At 49.1% G+C, this 20384-nt stretch overlaps 1 long non-coding RNA gene across 1 annotated transcript; it reads left to right on the plus strand.

Annotated features, from left to right (window-relative positions):
• The first annotated feature begins 5820 nt into the window (after positions 1 to 5820).
• LOC139183684 (uncharacterized) lies at positions 5821 to 19444 on the plus strand. Its single transcript, XR_011567280.1, has 3 exons — positions 5821 to 5981; positions 11065 to 11162; positions 19228 to 19444. It is a non-coding gene; the product is annotated as an uncharacterized lncRNA (long non-coding RNA).
• The last annotated feature ends 940 nt before the right edge of the window (positions 19445 to 20384 follow it).

A 20384-nucleotide genomic window follows, 5' to 3' on the forward strand; every position in this document is an offset into this window, starting at 1 on the left:
GGTCTAGGTGGCATGCTCCTTAGAGAATCTGATGATCTGATTCTGCATTTTGGTGAGGTGTATAACTATTTCATTGTATATCACAATGTAATAATAATAGAGGTAAAGTGCAATGGGCTTCCCTTGTGGCTCAGTTGGTAAAGAATCTGCCTGCACTGTAGGAGACCTGGTTTCGATCCCTGGGTTGGGAAGATCCCCTGGAGAAGGGAAGGGCAACCCATTGCAGTATTCTGGCCTGGAGAATTCCATGGACTGTCTAGTCCATGGGGTCACCAAGAGTCGGACACGACCGAGCGACTTTCACTTTGTCACACTTGTCACTTTGCACGATGAATGTAATGCACTTGAATCCTGAAACCATCCCCTCCCCACCCTTGGTGTGTGGAAAAATTGTCTTCCACAAAACCGGCCCCTGGTGCCCAGAAGCCTGGGTACTGCGGCTCCAGACCACTCTCCTGTTGTCCGTGCAGCAGACCCTCCTGGGGGTGCCCCTCAGCTGGCTCGACCCTCTTCACCTGCTGCCAAAGCCCCCGCCAGGTCTGGGCATCCCCTCTCCCACCCGCACAAGGGAGCCTCTGAGCCCATGGGCAATGGATGAGGCTCGGTCTGAGCCATCCGTGGTCCCTCCTCACCCGCGTCCGTGATGGCTTAGGCATAGCCATGGGAAGCATCCCTCATTCCTGATGGAAAAGGACAGAGTCCTTTGGGGATTGGGGGAGGATTTCCTCCCTGATGGAAAGGATATGTGTGGAGAAATCACCCCTCCTGCTCCTGTACGTGATTCCAAGAAGATTCGTGATCAGAGGCTGAGCCGCCATCTTGCAGCCATGAGACAAACCTGAGAACAAAAGCCAGTGAACCAAGCGGCGCAGAAAGCACCCAGGCCCCGGGTCAAATCGAACAGCAGCTCCCCGCTGACGTTGTGCTGCTTGTTTGCCGTGCTGTGCTTAGTCATTCAGTTGTGTCTGACTCTTTGTGACCCCACAGATTGTAGCCCGCCAGGCTCCTCTCCCTGGGGATTCTCCAGGCAAGAATACTGGAGCAGGTTGCCATGCCCTCCTCCAGGGGATCTTCCCGACCCAGGGATCGAACCCAGGTTTCTTGAACTGTAGGTGGATTCTTTACCATCTGAGCCACCAGGGAAGCCCACTACTTGTATATGAGAGAGTAAATCTGTAGTTGCTGAAGCTGTTGCTGACCGCACTTGAGTGTGTGTGAGGATCACTCGGGGAACTTGTTAAAGCACAGGGGTGTGATTTGGGGTGAGCGAGGCTCCCGAGCTTGAGTTTCCAGCAAATCTCAGATGATGCCGGTGCTGATCCTGGGCTACACTCTGAGTCAAAAGTGAAAGTCTTGGTCCCTCAGTCGTGTCCGATTCTTTGCGACCCCATGGACTGTAGCCCACCTCGCTCCTCCATCCATGGAATTCTCCAGGCAAGAATACTGTAGTGGGTTGCCATTTCCTTCTCCAAGGTATCTTCCTGACCCAGGGATCAAGCCCATATCTCCTGCATTGCAGGCAGATTCTTTACTGTCTGAGCGTAGCCATGGCTGAAAGTCATCTTAGCCACTCATTCGATTTCTTGCAACCCAGAGCGTCCTAGCTGATAAGTGCTTTTGACCCATACGTGACAACAAAGAACTCTACTTCACATTCACAAAGGTCCGATGCAGCCCGACTTCATCTGATCCTAAGATTCAGGAGGTGACTTGCTTTGCGGACGAGGAAGTTGAGACCTAGACAATTGCATTTTCTGGAAGCCTTTTGTTGCCAAGGGACACAATCCTGGCTCCAAAGGAGCTTAAACATAAAGGTTGTTGACTTAGGTGTCCAGAAAGAATAGGGGCAAATCCAGGCAGAGCCGGATCCAGTCGTTCCAGTGATGTTGCCAGGGCTTTGCTTTGTTTTATTCTCTCTGTTGACCGACTTTCTTCAAGTAGCCGAGAACCTGACCATTAGTAGTAGTAACCTTAGGCTCTCACCACCCCTCATGGGATTGAGATCCCAAAATGAAGTGTTTCTCTTGTACTGTGTCCACATATGAAACCCTTGGACCCCTCACGGGGAGGAAAGAATGGAATCGGTGAGAATGGTTGGGAAGCAACCCCAGTCGCCAGGCATGAGATGATATGGCTCCTGGCAGGCTGGGAGGCATAAAGGTTGTGAAAAGCAGCAGAGTGTTTGAATTCAAGTATCTTCATGAGATTTTCATTTACGTATATTTAAACATCAGGCAAAAATACCAGGATTCTTGTTGCAGGGCTTCATCCTGAAAATGTGATTCCCTGTGGTTGGAGTTTTTCTTTGACTCTGCAGCTTGAAAATATTAATTATCACCTGCTCTGACTCAATGGGCACATTTGCACGAACTTCAGGGGATGGTGAAAGGCAGGGAAGTCTGATGTGCTGCGGTCCATGGGGTCGAAGAGTTGGACAAGACTGAATAACTGAACAACTACAACAGTTATAGGGAGCCTGAAAGCAGAAAGCATGTCATTCATTCGTTTCCTCAACAATTATTTGCTGGCCCTGCTGTGTGCCTGCCTGGAGGAACAGCATCGATAATGCTGTGTCCATCCCTTTGAGGATGTGGCAACTGGACACTTGGGCTCCCCGTAGACCAAGCATCCCAGGAGGGGCAGCCTTGGGGCAGAAAGAATCACTTCATCACACTCTCCTTCAATTTCCTTTTAGGATTTCTATAGGCAGCTTTGTCTTGGGTTTGACCACAGACTGATTCTACCATCTGCCAATTTAGAATTTAGTCAAATGTGCATTTAGTGACCTCCACAATGCACACACTCACACACACACACACACTCACAGATACACACATGTGCACACATACACACACACACACACACATGGACACATATACTGTGCACATGCATACACACACTCACACATACATATACACACTCTCTCTCACACACACACATTACACACACATGCCTCATGCTCCCAATGTCTTCAAGCCTCCCCAGGCTGGAGTTATGATCACCTTGACCATAATCCTTATGGTTTGCAGGTAGGTCTTCTGTTTATATTTCAAGCCTTTTCCATCCCAAAGAGCCTACTAGCTGAGTCAGAATGGATCTCAAACACCAGCTTCCAGACTATCTTCAGATCCCCCACACACCCCCTGGATCCTAAGACTTGAATATGACTTATTTTGCCAAAATTCTACTTCTCTCTTGAGGTCTCTTGCAGAGCTCTTGCAGAGCTCCCAGCACCTTCAGTGGCGATGTGAATTCATCCGTCTTTGGTTCACAGAAACAGTGGGGATCACAGCTGGGGTCTGCCTGCCAGCCAGGGACTGACTTACTTCACGCCTGTATCCTTTAGGCCTTAGAGTCGGCTCTCCTGTGTGTGACTAAACAAGAAACTGATGGGTTTAAACATGACAGTTGTTATCTCTTCCTTATGTAACAGAGTCTGGAGATGGACTGCCCAGGGTAGAATGATGACCTCACAGCCGTCGAGACTTGTTCTTTCTACTTTTTTGCTTCTCCATCGTCATACATTGGCTTCCCTGGTGGCTCAGATGGTAAAGCGTCTGCCTGCACTGCGGGAGACCCTGGTTCGATTCCTGGGTTGGGAAGATCCCCTGGAGAAGGAAATGGCCATCCACTCCAGCACTCTTGCCTGGAAAATCCCATGGACGGAGGAGCCTGATAGGTCGCAAAGAGTCGGACACGACTGAGCGACTTCACTTTCACTTTATCGTCATACATCCTCAAGGTCTGATCCATGTCCAGTGCATGACAGCCGGATTGGAGGTGAGAAGGAGAGATGACGGAAGAAGCAGCGTCTATGTCTCCTTCATTGAAGTGAGTTTCCTGCAGGTTCCACCTAAGACTTTTGCTTGTATACGGAGACAAAGATGTTGCTGTCCACTAACAGTAACTTCCTTAGATGAAGAGTGGCCCACCACCTTCAGCTGGGGTCATAACAGTGTGGAACAGAGACTGTCTTTTTTGGTTCAGATATCTAGCCAATGGAAAGGAGATGGATGGTCAAATCCAACTTCTAGAAAGTGACTTTCAGTCTGACTCCTGCTGGCTGGAATGCAGAAATGATGGCTGGAGCTCAGAAGACATTTTGGACCATGGGGTAAAAGCCATATACTGAGGATATGAAATGAGATAGAAGGTGACTAGGTCTTTGACAATCATGGGATGTCTGTAACAGACTTGGTTGGCACACAGGCAGACAGTATTTTGAGACCTAAACATCTATCTTGATTTAGGGACTGTTATATTAACCGTTGGTGCAGCAGCTGGGTAAATATCATAAGTAATACACAGGTGGGGCTACCAACTCCTCCCAGGGAGTGACTCTAAACTGGGAGTTTAGGGATTGGAACTGGAGGTCATGCTCTCTTTGGGGTATTTGTCAGAAGCTCCAGGGAGCTTTGGCTAACTGACACCCTTTTCCACCCCAGCCCCCTGCCCAGAGATTCTGACACACCCAGCACCCTATTGGAAATAATTATAGGAACAATGTTAATGATGGGCACGTGTTAAGTAAGGTAATAGGATGGAGGCAGGAAAGAAGTTGAGGCTAGTTAAGCTAGAAGGCTGATGGTCACATGGGCACAATCTGGAGGATGAGCGGTGGAGGTGGCTTAGGTGGGTGGTATTAGATTTGGAGCTGATTGAGGCACCCACATGGTGATGTCCATCCGTGTGGAGACGTCCATCCACACCTCCCAGCCACAGGGTGATGCCCACCAGCCGGTCAGAACAGCCGCCTTGGACGCTGCTGCAGAAAAATTCTTTTTGAAGACTTGAGATCTGTAGAGGAGAACAGACACAAGAGGGAACCCACTCTGGGGGTACGTCCAGGGTTGAAGGGCAGGGAGAAAGTAGAGCAAAGGGAAATGGGAGAGACAAAGAAGCAGCATCTGGAGAAAGGGACAAAGCAGGGCCACGACGATGGCTGAGTCCAGGCTGCAGCGTTTCTGGAGGGAAGGGGGGGGGAAATGGAGTGGAAGAACCAAGAGCTCAAAGTCAAGAGGGACAGACAACAGCAGGGCAGGGGAGCGAGCCTGGGGTTCAGAAGCCTCTGGTGCCCCCACGGGGTGAGGCTCAGGGGCTTACGGCAGGTGGGAAAGGTGGTAGTTTCATGAAGTCTGAGACAAAATAAATAACGATAATGCAAGAGGCAGCTGTGAAAACCACCTTGATGGATCCCATCATTTCCTGGTAAGCAAAGGTTATAACCAGATCCTGCGCTTGTACGATACTTGATGCCTTGCCAGGCAAAACAGGCTGCATAATTTGCAAGACCTAGTGCAGAACCAGAGGTGAGTTCCTTGTCCAAAAATTATGAAAAAAGATTTAAAGATGGTGACAGCAGAGCATTAAAACAAGTGTGGACCCCTGTCTGACTGGACGGGTTGTGGTTTATTATAGCAAAAGCTCACAGAGTATGAACAAAAAACAAAAAGAGGGGCACGGGGCTTGGGGAAGGGTCCAGGAGAATCCCAGGGGTGAGCAGCGGGTGGTCCTCTCCCAGGAGACTCAGGATGGTCCTCACTCCTTCCAGCTGCCACGTGAGACGTGTGTGCTGGGTTTAGCCAGCCGAGGGTATGCGGCCACCCTGGGTGTCTGGGGTCTTTATGGAGCTGAGCCACTCAGACACAGCTGACTGCCCCTGTGGCTGACTTTTGTATCTAGCTCCTTCCAGCAGGGCAAGCTGATACTGCTTGGCCCATGGGCCCCACCCTAGACCACACAGTTAGGGGAAACTGTCTGGCATAGCCCCAAAGCCAGGTAACCAAAGGAACTGGTAGCAGGCAGAACATTCCAAGGGCTTAGAGGTTACCTCCCAGGAGCTGGAGGCAAAGCCACACTTGGGGGCACAATCAATCCTTTACTGCAGGGCTCCTTAACCCCCAGGACTCGGACTGGTGCTGGTCCTTGGCCTGGTCCTTGGCCTGTTAGGAGTGGGCTGCCTGGCAGGAGGTGAGTGCCAGGTGAGTGAAGCTTTATCTGTGCTCTTCATTGCTTGCATCACTGCCTGAACCACTCCCCACGTGTCCCCCCACCCCACTGTCCTTGCGAAAATTGTCTTCCACGAAACCTGAGCCTGATGCCAAAATACTTGGGGACTGCAGCCTTACTGCGCACCAAGCTGCCTCTACCTCCAGCTTCTCAATCTGTTTCTCTGGAATGGAGGGCCCAGGTCCTTTCTTAGAAAGTCCCTCCAACGTGTCTGCCCACCTGGACCTTCTCCCAGTCTCTGGAGGTGGGCACAACAGACACTGTAATCTGAGTTCCCAAATGAGTCCGCGGAGGCCCGGAGCATAGCAGCAACTTCTTCAAAGTCACCCAGGTTGTTCTCATGCGCACGTGTCCTGGGACCTCGGCCAGTGTCCTTCGGACTGCACCCAGCTGCCAGGGGCAGGGGCCACCCCCCTGGGCAGCAGCTGCGCAGGAAGAATCGGTCATTGGAAAGGCCCCAAGAGTGAAGTCAGCTGTGCTTCACCCTAAATGCACTGAGATCTGAATGTTTTAAAAACCCATGCAAGCCTGCTGAAATTAACCATCCATCTTGGCCATCCAAGTATCCTCTCGGGAGAATACAGAGGCAGGGTTTGTGGATACATTTCTGCGGGTTGTTACAAGCTGCCAAAAATAGTCTTCCTTCTCTGTGTCGGGGAATCCGGCCAGACTTTCCAGGAGATAGGACGATCCCAGGGTGCCTCCCTGCACCCCCTGAATGGAAGCCAAGCCTGTCTCTAGCACCGCTGTGAATTCTCTTAACCGCTGGTCCTCTGCCCTGGCCGAGAGGCTGAGCTCTTCGTGATGCACCGAGCTGTCTCCCAGCCCGGGGACAGTTCTCCCCCAGCTCTACCGCCGGCTGGTCCCATCTGCCGCGGGAAGCCTGGGGGAGAGACGGTCACTAAGGTAACCCGGGGGCAGACACACAGACTCATAGCAGCTGCTGCTGCTGGGCACACAGCCTGTGCGCTGCTCTGGGTGGGGGAGTGGCTCCCGGGGGTCCTCTGCCAGCTGAGGCCTCCGAGCCAGGGTGTGTGCAGCTGCCTGGAGAGAGCCTTTTAGGTCTCTGCACGCTCCTGTCAGATCATGGCGACTCCAGGGACCTTGGAGACCCCCTCTCCAACTGGGAGACTGCGGCCAGGGCGGAACTGACACTTAGCAGCAGAGTGGGGACTTACCCTCAGTGGTCCTGACCCCTGCTCTTCCCTTGGGGTGATGTCTTGATGCAATGGGCTCCCCAGGATCCCATAGAGAGGGGCTGAATTCATTCACTCATTCACTCACTTCGCAGACTTTTACTCTAGTATTTACTGTAGCCATTTCCCAGGGCTACCACAATTTGGTGACCTGAAATAGCAGGAAGTTATGTTTGAACAGTTCTGGAGGCGAAAAATCCAAAGTCAAGGTGGTGGCAGGGTGGTGCTCCCTCTGAAGGATCTGGGGGCATGTCCTTTCCCATCTCTTCCAGCTCCTGGAGACTCTGGGCATCCCTTGGCTGGGGGCTGCATCCCTCCAACCTCGGGCTCCTGAACGTGTCCTGAGCTGCAGACCTGGGCTCCTGAGCAGACGATAGGGACGCCGGGGCCTGAGGGCTTGGCCTCTGGATTTCAGGGGCTCCCAGGCAAGTGGCACCTCCTTCCTGGAGCTTCTCTGGAGGCCCACAGAGGAGCAGCAGCAAGGGGTGGAATCTGCGCCCCTGGAGCCAGGCGGGCCGTGGGAAGTCAAGGAAGGAACCAGACTAGAGCCTTCCTGGAAAAACACTGCTCAGGAGTCTGCAGGCCGGGCAAGGGGAACTCCAGGGTGAACCCCTTGGGTCAGAGATGTGATGGGACTTCCCTGGGGGTCCAGGGTAACGTTAAGATATCATACTTCCACTTCAGGGGCCCCGGGTTTGATCCCTTGTGGGGGAATTAAGACCCCACATGCCAAGCGGTACAACCAAAAAATAAAAAAAAAGATGTGAGAGATCAGAGAGATTACACCTCCCCCGCCAGGAGCCCCAGGAGGTGACAAGGGCAGGAAGTGAGGGATGGGGGTAGCTCCAAAGAGCCCACAAAACACCCCATGAAAGAAAGAGGATAAAGGGGGCTGTTAAGGATGAATTGTATAACCCCCCACACACAAGTATGTTGAAGTCCTAAGCCCCAGGACCTGTAAATGTGACCTTATTTGGGAATGGGCTTGTGGCTAATGTCATTAGTGAAGATGAGGTCACCCCGGAGTAGGAGGTGGTCTTAATCCCTGTGACTGGCATCCTTATAAGAAGAGGGAACTCCACAGGCACTGAGAGGAAGAGGCTATGTGAAGACAGAGTCAGAGACTGGAGCGAAGCTGCCCACAGCCCAGGACACCAGGAGCCAACAGAGGCTGAAAGAGGCAGGGAGGAGCCTCCCCTGAGACTTCAGAGGAAGTGTGGCCCTCTCCAAACCTTGATTTTGACCTTCTGGCCTCCAGATTGTAAGAGGATAGATTTCTGTTGGGTTAAGTGCCCAGATGGTGGTGGTTTGTTAGTACATCAGCCCTAAGAAATTAACAAAAGGGCCAGCCTTTGAGCATAGGTTGCATGGCAGGTTGTGATTGTTATTTAGTTGCTAAGTCGTGTCTGACTCTTTGCGACCCCATGGACTGTAGCCCACCAGGTTCCTCTGTCCAGAGGATTTCCCAGGTGAGAATACTGGAGTGTGGGGCCATTTCCTCCCCCAGGGGCTCTTCCCGACCCAGGGATTACACCCAGTCTCCCGCATCTCCCACACTGCAGGCAGGTTCTTTATCACAAGCTTCCTGGGAAGCCCATACAGCAGGAACCAACAGCCAGAGATCCCAACAGGAATTCAACAGAGCTGCCTTGTCAGCACATCTCCATCCCCTTTGCTCACCCTCCTCCCCCAGCTCCAGAGGATCCAGACACACCAGGTGTACGGAGGAAAGGAGAGGAAACACGTGAGTATAGACCAGCCACTGGCTGTCTCTAGGAATTAACCAGCCTGGGAGGGGCTCCAGGGTCAGCAAACCCCCCAGATGTCAAAGCATCGAAGAATGCAGAGTTAAAAGGCCTGATTAATACAAGAATAGTTCCTTTGCTACTGCAGACCGATTGTGTGAGGAATTATTTCTGTAACCTTCTGGAAGGTGAGGGAACAGGATAAGCTGAAGGACACACGATGTCCTCCCACCTGCTGTGGTTCTGCCTGCACTGGGGGAAGGGCATGGCTTTGAACCAGATATGAGATGAAAAAGGAAAAAGAAAAAAAACAAGTCAGCCTCAGATTAGACTGAAATCTTTAACGCTCTGAAAATGGCCAGAATGAGCTACCAGATCCATCTATATCATGTGGGAAGTTGCCTCCAAGATCTCAGACTGGGAAAGGACTCCAAGGACACATGCAGGCAGAAATATCTGATGGGCTCTGATAGGAACTCCCCCCTCAGCTGCAGCAGCCGGAGCCAGAGTGACTCTGAAGACGCAGGTGGTGGCAGGAAGTGATCTCAAAATCCCGGCCATCCTTGGTGACTTTCCAAAATGGGAAGAACACTCAGTTCAGCTTCACAGAAAGTCTTCTCTGGGGACCGAAACCTAACCCCGAGCTCAGGTCACTGCAGGGAAGTGATCTGGACTTCAAGGAATTGGAAAACACTGTGCTCAAGCTACAGATTCCCCTGGAGGCTGACCAGCCGTATGTGGTGAGGAAGTGCTTTCAGAGAGGGGAACACCTTTGAGACTGGAGGTGGTGAGGCATATGCCAGTGCAAACAGATCAGGGCTTCCTGGTTGAGGGGCTGGGTGCTTGGCGCAGATGGTGTGGGTCTTTGTTCTTGGCCAATTGTGCAATTGGCTATGTGGCTTTATCACCGGGTTTTACTGCAGGAAACAAGACCCTCTAGTGGTTTCTAGGCAGAAAGAGAATTAGGACAGGGAATTAGGTGGTTACAAAGTCATCTGAAGGCTACTGAGGAAATGGGAGGTGGGGGGAGTTCCAGACTGGGTCTCCAGGATTCCCTGGTGCTTAAGTGATTAAAGGGCTTCCCTGATAGCTCAGTTGGCAAAGAATCCACCTGCAGTGCAGGAGACCCTGGTTCGATTTCTGGGTCCCTTGAGAAGGGATAGGCTACCCATTCCAGTATTCTTGGGCTTCCTTTGTGGCTCAGCTGGTAAAGAATCCACCTGCAATGCAGGAGACCTGGGTTCAATCCCTGGGTTGGGAAGATCCCCTGGAAAAGGGAAAGGCTACCCACTCCAGTATTCTGGCCTGGAGAATTCCATGGGCTGTATAGTCCATGGGGTCGCAAAGAGTCAGACATGACTGAGCGGCTTTCACTTTCCAGTGGTTAAGACTCTGTGCTTACCTTGAAGGGGACGCAGGTTCGATCCCTGGTCGGGGAAGTAAGATCCTGCTACAGCACAGCACAAGCACATCCAGGCATACACACACACACACACACACACACACACACACACACACACACACACAAATAAGTCAACTGAGTCTCCAGGAGTGTATAAAGAGTAGTCAGGACTTGTTTTCATCAGCATGCTAGGATACCAACCCGGAAGTGACTGCTGTCACGGAAGAAATGTGTCATACTCACAGATCCCCCGAAACAGGTCTAGCGAGCTGTGCAGGGCCACATGGGAAAGCCCCAGAGTCCTTTGGAGGCAATGAGAGCAAGAGGAAAACATGGACAAGGAAGAGCCTCTACCCTGTTCCCAGGGGAAGGGACTAGCTGAGGGCTTGGGGTTGGCTGGTGGGAATAACTTCAGCAGACTCTGGGGCGCGGACGCTGTCCCTAGTAGTCTGGTCCCTGCCTTTGGGGTGAGTAGGGCAGGTGAGCGGTGGTTCAGATGGCGACAGTCTTAGACTAGGTGGCTGGGGGTCTGGGCTCTTTATTACTGGTCAGTTTGCGTAGGAAACATGTGAGTACAGACCAGCCACTGGCTGTCTCTAGGAAAACCCTGGGAGGGGTTGCAGGGTCAGCAGGAGCCCAAGATGTCAAAGCATCAAAAAATGTAGAGTAAAATGCCCCAATTAATACAGAAATGGTCTCTTTGCTACTGCAGAACTGACCGATTGCGTGAGGAATGGCGTCTGCAACCTTCTGGAAGGTGAAGAAACAGGCCGCAAGGAAGTTACCGAGTGTCAGTCAGAGGATCGAGAGGTGTGTACAAACTGGCAGCAGAGCTGAGGCATCAGGTCCTCCAGCCACAGTGCCCACTGCCATTCTCATTATTGTTCTGAACGGTGTACTTGGGCTCCACCAATGACTGTATCACCAGGTTTGCAGTTAAAAAGTGAAATCGTCCCTGTCATCTGATTGCCCACTAACAATACAGTATCCCAGGAGCACAGTTCTGATCACATGGGCTTACTTGGCAGCAGTTGTTGTTGCTCACTCAGTCATGTCTGACCCTTTGCAACCCCACAGACTGCATCACACCAGGCTCCTCCGTCCTTTGCCATGTCCCAGAGTTTACTCAAATTCATGTCCATTGAGTCAGTGATGCTATCTAACCATTTCACCTTCTACTGCCCCCTCCTCTGCCTGCCTTCAATCTTTCACAGCATCAGGGTCTTTTGTAATGAGTTGGCCCTTCACATCAGGTGTGATGTGAAAGTATTGGAGCTTCAGCATCAGTCCTTCCAATAAATATTTGGGGTTGATTTCCTTTAGGATTGACTGGTTTCTTCTCCTTGCAGTCCAAGGGACTCTCAAGAGTCTTCTCTGGCACCACAGTTCTAAAGCATCAGTTCTTCATTGCTCAGCCTTCTTTATAGTCCAACTCTCAAAACTGTACATGACTACCGGAAAAACCATAGGTTTGATTATATGCACCTTTGCCAGCAAAGTGTTATCTCTGCTTTTTGATATGCTGTCTAGGTTTGTCAAGGGCTTCCCTGGTGGCTCAGATGGGAACGAATCTGCCTGTAATGTGGATCCCCTGGAAGATTTCTTGGAGATGGGAATGTTCCCACTCCAGGGTCCTGGAAAATCCTTTGGACAGAGGAGCCTGGCAGGCCACAGTCCATAGGGTCGCCAAGAGTCAGACAGGATTGAAGCAACTGAGCGTGCACTGCATGTGTCATAGCTTTCTTGCAAAGAGCAGGAGTCTTAATTTCATGGCTGCAGTCATCATCCACAGTGATTTTGGATCTGTCACCACTCCCACTTTTCCCCATCTATTTGTCATGAAAGGATGGGATCGGATGCCATGAACTTTTCTAACGGTGAGTTTCAAGCCGTCTTCTCCACTCTCTTCTTTCCCCTTCATCAAGAGGCTCTTTAGCAGCACTTAGATGTGCCAGCTTCAAGTGAACAGCAGTGTCCTGGGGATAAGCCAGTAGTTGTGAACCTCATTTTTCCATGAGGACTTGGGCCTTGCTGGGGATAATATTGCCTACAAGAGGAACTGCTAACAAGGATGGTTTCCAGCAGCTTCCTGAAATATCCCAACAGTTCTTCCACACGTGGTGTGTTTTCTGCTGCCCACAAGCAGCAAAGTGAGGCGAGCCTCAAAGCAGAGTGATGAGGAGGCAAACCCCAAATTCAACCAGGGAGGGCCAATCCCTGAATGTGCGTTTCCTGGAGTTGGGGAACAAAGTAAGGGAACTGTTTGGTGAGCAGAACTCAGAGGACATCGGGGTGGCAGACCACAGAGCACTCCCCTATGTCAACAGAGGCCAATGTTTCAGCTTGGCCTGTTGCGCCCAATTTCCAGAAGAGATCTGCATTTCTTTGCACTCTTTCACTCACAACTTTTATGGATTGTATTAGCAACTCATCCTTCACGATTACAAAAGTGATGCATACTCACTGTAAGACTGCAAAATGCATAAAATGTATAAAAATAAATCACCACAATGACTACAGCGGTCACACAGTGCGTCCCCTATATACAAAGTAGTTCCGTTCTGTTCCGTTCCGAGCATGCTGCTTGAAAGTCCAGCAAAGTTAGCCTAGGTACCCTAACTAACACGATGGACTATATAGTCCTCTACTGTAATAGGTTTAGAATACTTTTCACATAAATGATAATAAAAGGCCAAAGAAACACACAAAATAAAACATTTTTAGCCTTACAGTACCTTGAAAAGTGCAGTAGGACAGTACAACAGCTGGCCTCCGGGGTGGCGTGGAGTGGATGGGCAGGAAGTAAAGACTCTGCACTGCTGTACTCTGTACAGTGACGTGCACAAAAGCACAACCACTGGTAGAGGACACACGCATGTGACAATGTACACCAGACACGTGAACTACCAACTTACGTGCTGGGACATGCCAGCGCACATCTGCATCTTTGAAAGTTCGCAGCTTGAAGGTTCCTGTGCAGGGGAACCTGCTCTACAGCTACAGATCACAGCAGATGTGTAAGGATGTGGAGTGATTAGAGCCTCAGACTCAGCTGGCGTTAGCATAGCTGCTCTGCCAAACAGTCTGGCAGCTCCTCAAAATGTTCAACAGAACTATCCTGTGACCCAGAAATTCCTCTCCTCGGGACTTGCCCAAGAGACATGCAAACATATGGCCACAGAAGAGTGAGAGGGTAACAGGCAGGAAGGCCAGGGGTCTCCAAGTGGAGGAAATGGGCTGCAAGTGTCAGACAATGTTTTTCTCTCTCTTAAGCGGCAGGAGGAAACAAACAAGTGTTAGATTTTTTCCCCCTTCTCTATACAAACTTAAAAAGAGGTTTCTTTTAAAATTCTGTTTCCATGATGACACCTGGTTCCACCTGAACCTAACTTCTCTCAAATCTTGAGCTCACCAGTGCGTTTTTCTTATGGAAGTGTTGGTCTTAAGCTGTGTTAATGAACTATGCATTTACCCTAGACTCTGTCTTCAAGTTGGTTCCGCCTAATAAGACTCAGAACCCACTTGACAAACCAGTATGTTTTACTCATGCAAATGTTCTCTTAAGTTATGTTCATGAGACTGTATTTGCTTGGAAACCTGCCTTTCTTCAAGATTTCTGTCAATCATTTTATGGCCCGGGACAACTCACCTTGTGCCAATGTTATCTCAAAATGCATGTTGTGGCTGAGAGACCTGGTGCCATTCTCTGAGTTTTGAGACATTTCTTCTCTCTAATTAGCAGACTGCTTGTAGCTATATAACACCCAGCTAAAGACTAGCAGGGGGGCACTCTTTCTGCCCCTCCTGATGTCTATGTCAGAAGCTTTCTCTATCTCTTTTATACTTTAATAAAACTTTATTACACAAAAGCTCTGAGCAGCCAAGCCTTGTCACTGGCCCCAGATTGAATTCCTCTCCTCTGGAGGTCAAGAATCCCAGTGCCTTTCATGGCTCAGAAACAATCTTTAGGACTCTCTCTCCCACGTGCATGTGCTCTCTCTCTCTCTCTTTCTCTCTCTCTCCCTCCCTCCCCACGCACTCCTCCACTCTCTTCTCTTCAAGTCTTGGATTCTCCTGCTATCTTCTAAATAAAATAGAGCTGTAACACTGATTTGCTTCAGAGCTGTAGCATGGTTTGTCCAAGACCCAAGAGCTGTGACGCACCGAGGGCTTTAATGTCCGTCGCTCCAAATCTTTGTTGTGACGAGACAAAGAACCGAGGAACATACACTCGCGTGACATCTATGGTGCCGTGACTCGGATATAACCTGGCTGAAACAACCTCTGCATGGAAGAGGCCAAGCACAGCAGGAGCCCAACTCAGTGAAGCTCCCGCATTAGAAGCAGAAGACGAAGAAACCCAGCGCAGGGGAAGGCCCATCGTGCTGGAAATCGGGACAGTGAAAAACAAACTCAGCAGGAAGCTCACACGACCCAGTTTCAGATTCCAGAAGACCTCTGGTTAAGATGGGAAATAACAAATCCACTTCCCGGCAGACGCCCTTGAAATGTATCCTTGATAACTGGAAACTGTTCGACCCTCTAGCTCTAAGGAGAAGTCGTTTGAAATTCTTTTGTGCCACTGCGTGGCCACAGTATCCACTGGGGGACAAGGAACACTGGCCTGAGGATGGAACTTTAAATTACAATACCATCCTGCAATTAGAATTATTCTGCAAAAGACAAGGGAAATGGACAGAGATCCCCTGTATCCAAATTTTCTTCTGACTAAGAGATATGAAGGAACTGTCTTAAGTATGGGATTGTAGTACACCCTAAAAGTGAGCCCACTAGGCAAATGGTGTTAGGCACAGGCAACCAAGAAAAGGAACCCCCTCATGAAGGCTCACCTCCAACAGCTCCTGAGTTGCCTGGTGCTCCTTCCTCATACCCAAACGTGCCCCCATATCTGGGAGCACCTCCTCCAAAAAAGCCAGCTCGAGTATGTCCCTTAGTTGAAACTGGTGGAGAATTCGGACCAACCCGGGTCCATAAGCCCTTCTCCCTCTTAGAACTAAGGCAGATCAAACAAGACCTGGGAAGCTATACAGATGACCCAGGCAAATATATAGATACATTCCAACATATTACCTTGGCCTTTGACTTGACGTGGAAAGACATCATGGTCATATTTAGTCAAACTTTATCTGATCCTGAACATACCAGGGTCTTAAAGGAAGCCTGGAGGTATGCAACAGGGCTCCACATGTCCAGTGATAGATACTCAGTAGGGGAAACTGTAGTTCCCTCCTCCGATCCTAATTGGAATTATAATGACCCTGAGCACATCTGGGAAAGGGATCATTTTCTAATCTGTGTGAAGGCAGGACTGAAAGCAGCCCAACAAAAGTAATTAGCTGTGCCCGGGTCTCAGCAATAACTCAGGAGCCCAGTGAGAACCCCATTGCCTTTCTGGAGAGGCTAAACGAGGCACTCCAAAAGTTTACCAACCTGGACTTAGACTCTTACGAGGGACGGGTGATTTTAAAGGACAAATTCCTGTCCCAGTGTGCATCAGATATCAGAATTAAGTTACAGCAGCTACAACAGCAGGACTCTGCTGCCTCTTTAGATGAGATGGTCCAGACAGCCACCAGTACCTTTTATAACAGGGAACAGGAGAAGGAGGCCAAGGCCCAGGAGAAGGAGAGAAAGAAAGACAAGGCATGCCCAGATGCTGGCCGCCCTCCAGAGAAGCCCTATGGCAAACCCCGAGTCCTTGAGGGACAAGGCACGAGACAGATGCCTGATCTGTAGACGGGCAGGGCATTGGGCCAAAGAGTGTCCAAACTGTGACAAGTCTCCTAGAACGGCTTGCCACAAATGCCATCAACTGGGACACTGGGCAGCACTCTGCCCTCGGGACCCAAGAGCCTCAAGGTCAAGCGCCAAGCCTACCCTCACGATGGTTCAAGAGGACTGAAGCGGCCGCTCCAGCCAGCCCGCCTGTCACAGATAACCATCACGGGGCTGGAGCCAAGGGTGCAACTGGATGTGGCAGAAACCTTGGACCACTGGACAAAACCCCGAGAGGGATTTTCAGAAGATCCTCTGACCAATCCTGAGGAAATCTGGTACACTGATGGAAGCAGCTTTATCTTGGATGGAAAAAGAAGAGCTGGGTATGCAGTAGTCTCCAGTTTTGAGACCATAGAGGCTAAGCCTCTGCCACCAGGTCAACCAGCTACAACATGCAGTGCCAGTTCAACAAAGATATAAAACTACAGCTGACCACAGAAAATATCACACACCGTTGGACACCGCTATAAGGACTCTGAGGAGTGAGACTAGCAAGAGGGGGAGGCCCAATACCCCTTGCCATCCCAGTTCAGCAGGAAGTAGCCAGAAAGACCTCGATGCCCCTATTCCCAAAGAATTGGGCCTCCCATCTCTTGAGCGGGGAATGTTAGGTAGGTAGAATAGGGAAAAGGAGTCCAAAACGGCAGTGGCTGAAAGACAAGGAAGGTCCGAGGACCAGAGTGAAGACTTCAGGCAGAACAAACAGCACTCCTGGCTAAGCCCAATTTGCATAGGGCAGGCCCAGGTGGAGGAAAAAATATATAAAAGGAGGAGCCAAAGCGCTTTCTCTTGGAATCTCTCTCCCACGTGCATGCGCGCTCTCTCTCTCTTTCTCTCTCTCTCTCTCTCTCACTCTCTCTCCCTCCCTCCCCACGCACTCCTCCACTCTCTTCTCTTCAAGTCTTAGATTCTCCTGCTATCTTCTAAATAAAATAGAGCTGTAACACTGAAAAAAAAAAAAAGAAACAATCTTTCAAGAGCCTGCCCACGAATGTTCACAGCAGAATTATTCACGGGAGACGAAAAGTGGAGTCAATTCACATGTCCATCAGCTGATGAAGAGGTATAGAAAAAGGCGCTCTCTCCAGACAGTGGGGGCAGAGGGAACAAAGTCCTGACACAGGCAATACCATGGGTGAACCTTGAAAATGTTAGGTTAAGTGAAAGAACTCACAAAAGATCACATGTTGCAAAAATGTCCAGAACAGGCAAATCTAGAGACAGACAGTATATTAGTGCTTGTTTAAGGTTAGGATGGAGAAGGCAATGGCACCTCACTCCAGTACTCTTGCCTGGAAAATCCCATGGACAGAGGAGCCTGGTAGGCTGCAGTTCATGGGGTCGCAAAGAGTCGGACACGACTGAGTGACTTCACTTTCACTTTTCACTTTCATGCATTGGAGAAGGAAATGGCAACCCACTCCAGTGTTCTTGCCTGGAGAATCCCAGGGACAGGGAGCCTGGTGGGCTGCCGTCTATGGGGTCGCACAGAGTTGGACATGACTGAAGTGACTTAGCAGCAGCAGCAGCAGCAGCAAGGTTGGGATGCGAGATGAGGGTTTCTTTTTTGGTTATAAAAATGTTCAAAACTAATTGTGCTAATAATTGTACAACTCTATGAATATTCTAAAAATCACTGAATCTTATTCCTTAATGGGTAGATTTTATGGTGTATGAATTATAGCTCAATGAAGCTGTCATGAAAATTAGTTAAGAAAATTTATGTGCACACAAAGATCTGTGTATGGATATTTATAGCAACTTTTATAGCATAATTGCTAAAACATGGAAGGAACCAAAATGCCTTTAGTAGGTGAAGGGGTACTGTGATCCATCCAGACAATGGAAGTTAAAAAGCCATAAGCCATGGGAAGACATGGAGGAACCTTCAGTTCAGTTCATTTCAGTTGCTCAGTCATGTCTGATTCTTTGTGACCCCATGGACTGCAGCACACCAGGCCTCCCTGTCCATCACCAACTCCTGGAGCTTGCTCAAACTCATGTGTATTATATCGGTAATGCCATCCAACCATCTCATCCTTTGTTGTCCCCTTCTCCTCCTGCCTTCAATCTTTCCCAGCATCAGGGTCTTTTCTAGTGAGTCTGTGCTTCGCATCAGGTGGCCAAAGTATTGGAGCTTCAGCTTCAGGATCAGTCCTTCCAATGAATATTCAGGACTGATCACCTTTAGCATGGACTGGTTGGATCTCCTTGCAGTCCAAGGGACTCTCAAGAGTCTTCTCCAACACCACAGTTCAAAAGCATCAATTCTTTAGTGCTCTGCTTTCTTCATAGTCCAACTGTCACATCCATACATGACCACTGGAAAAACCATAGCCTTGACTAGATGGACCTTTGCTGGCAAAGTAATGTCTCTGCTTTTTAATATGCTGTCTAGGTTGGTCATAGCTTTTCTTCCAAGGAGTAAGTGTCTTTTAATTTCATGGCTGTAGTCACCACCTGCAGTGATTTTGGGGCCCAAAAAAGTAAAGTCTGTCATTGTTTCCATTGTTTCACCATCTATTCACCATGAAGAGATGGGACCAGATGCCATGATGTTAGTTTTCTGAATGTTGAGTTTTAAATCAATTTTTTCACTTTCCTCTTTCACATTCATCAAGAGGCTCTTTAGTTCTTCTTCACTTTCTGCCATAAGGGTGGTGTCATCTGTGTATCTGAGGTTATTGATATTTCTCCCAGCAATCTTGATTCCAGCTTGTGCTTCATCAGCCCGGCATTTCACATGATGTACTCTGCATAGAAGTTAAATAAGCAGGGTGACAAGATACAGCCTTGACGTACTCCTTTCCCAATTTTGAACCAGTCTGTTGTTCCATGTTCAGTTCTAACTGTTGCTTCTTGACCTGCATACAGATTTCTTAGGAGGCAGATAAGGTGATCTGGTATTCCCATCTCTTTCAGAATTTTCCACAGTTTGTTGTGATCCACACAATCAAAGGCTTTGGTGTAATCAATAACGCAGAAATAGATGTTTTTCTGGAACTCTCTTGCTTTTTTGATATCCAGCTGATGTTGGCAATCTGATCTCTGGTTTTTCTGCCTTTTCTAAATCCAGCTTGAACATCTGGAAGTTCATGGTTTATGTACTGTTGAAGCCTGGCTTGGAGAATTTTGAGCATTACTTTGCTAGCGTGTGAGATAAGTGCAACTATATGGGTCCAACAATCTGACTTTCTGGAAAAGTCAAAATTACACAGAATATAAAAAGATCAGGGTTTGGGGGAATGGAGGGAGCGATGAAAAAGCAGAGCCCAGGAGGTTTTCAGGGCAGTGCTTCTATTCTGGTTGATCCTGTTGATACATGTCATTACGTATTTGTCCAGACTCATAGAATGTGTACTCACCAAGAGTGAACCCTCCTGTAAACTATGGACATTGGGTGATCATGAAGTGTCCACGTGGATCATCTTTGTATCATGGTGAGAGGCTAACAGGCAGGAAGGCCAGGGGTCTCCAAACGGAGGAAATAGCCTGCAAGAGTCAGACATTTTTATCTCTCTTAAGTGGCAGGAGGAAACAAACTAGCGATATTTTTTCTTTCTCTATACAAATTTAAAAGGAGGTTTCTCTTAAAATACTGCATTGCCATAATGACACCTGGTTTCCCCTGAAGTTAACTATTCTCAAACCTAGAGATAACCAATGCCTTTTCCTTATGGGAATGTTTGTCTTAAGCTATGCTAATGTACTATGCATTTACCCCAAACTCTGTCTTCAAGTCGGTTCTGCCTCTTGGCTCAGAACCTACTTGACGAACCAGTATGTTATACTCAGATATTGTTCCCCTAATCTATGTAAATGAAACTATTTGTATGGTGGTCTGCCCTTCTTCAAGATTCAAGTTAATCATTTTATGGCCCGGGATGAACCATTTGGTGCCAAGATTATCCCAAAATGCATCTTATGGGTGAGGGGCCTGGTCCCATTCTGAGTTTTAAGACATTCCTTTCTTTCATTAACAGACTGCTAGTGACTATATAACATCCAGCTGAAGACTAGCAGGGGGGTACTCTTTCTGCCCCCTTCTGATGCCTATGTCAGAAGCTTTCTCTATCTCCTTCATACTTTAATAAAACTTTATTACACAAAAGCTCTGAGCGATCAAGCCTTGTCTCTGGCCCTGGATTGAATTCTTCTCCTCCAGGGGCCAAGAATCCCAGTGTCTTCGAGTGATTCAACAACAACCTTTCAATGGGTACCACTCCCTTGGGG

This window comes from Bos indicus, chromosome 6 (assembly GCF_029378745.1).
Source record: "Bos indicus isolate NIAB-ARS_2022 breed Sahiwal x Tharparkar chromosome 6, NIAB-ARS_B.indTharparkar_mat_pri_1.0, whole genome shotgun sequence".
NCBI lineage: Eukaryota > Metazoa > Chordata > Mammalia > Artiodactyla > Bovidae > Bos > Bos indicus.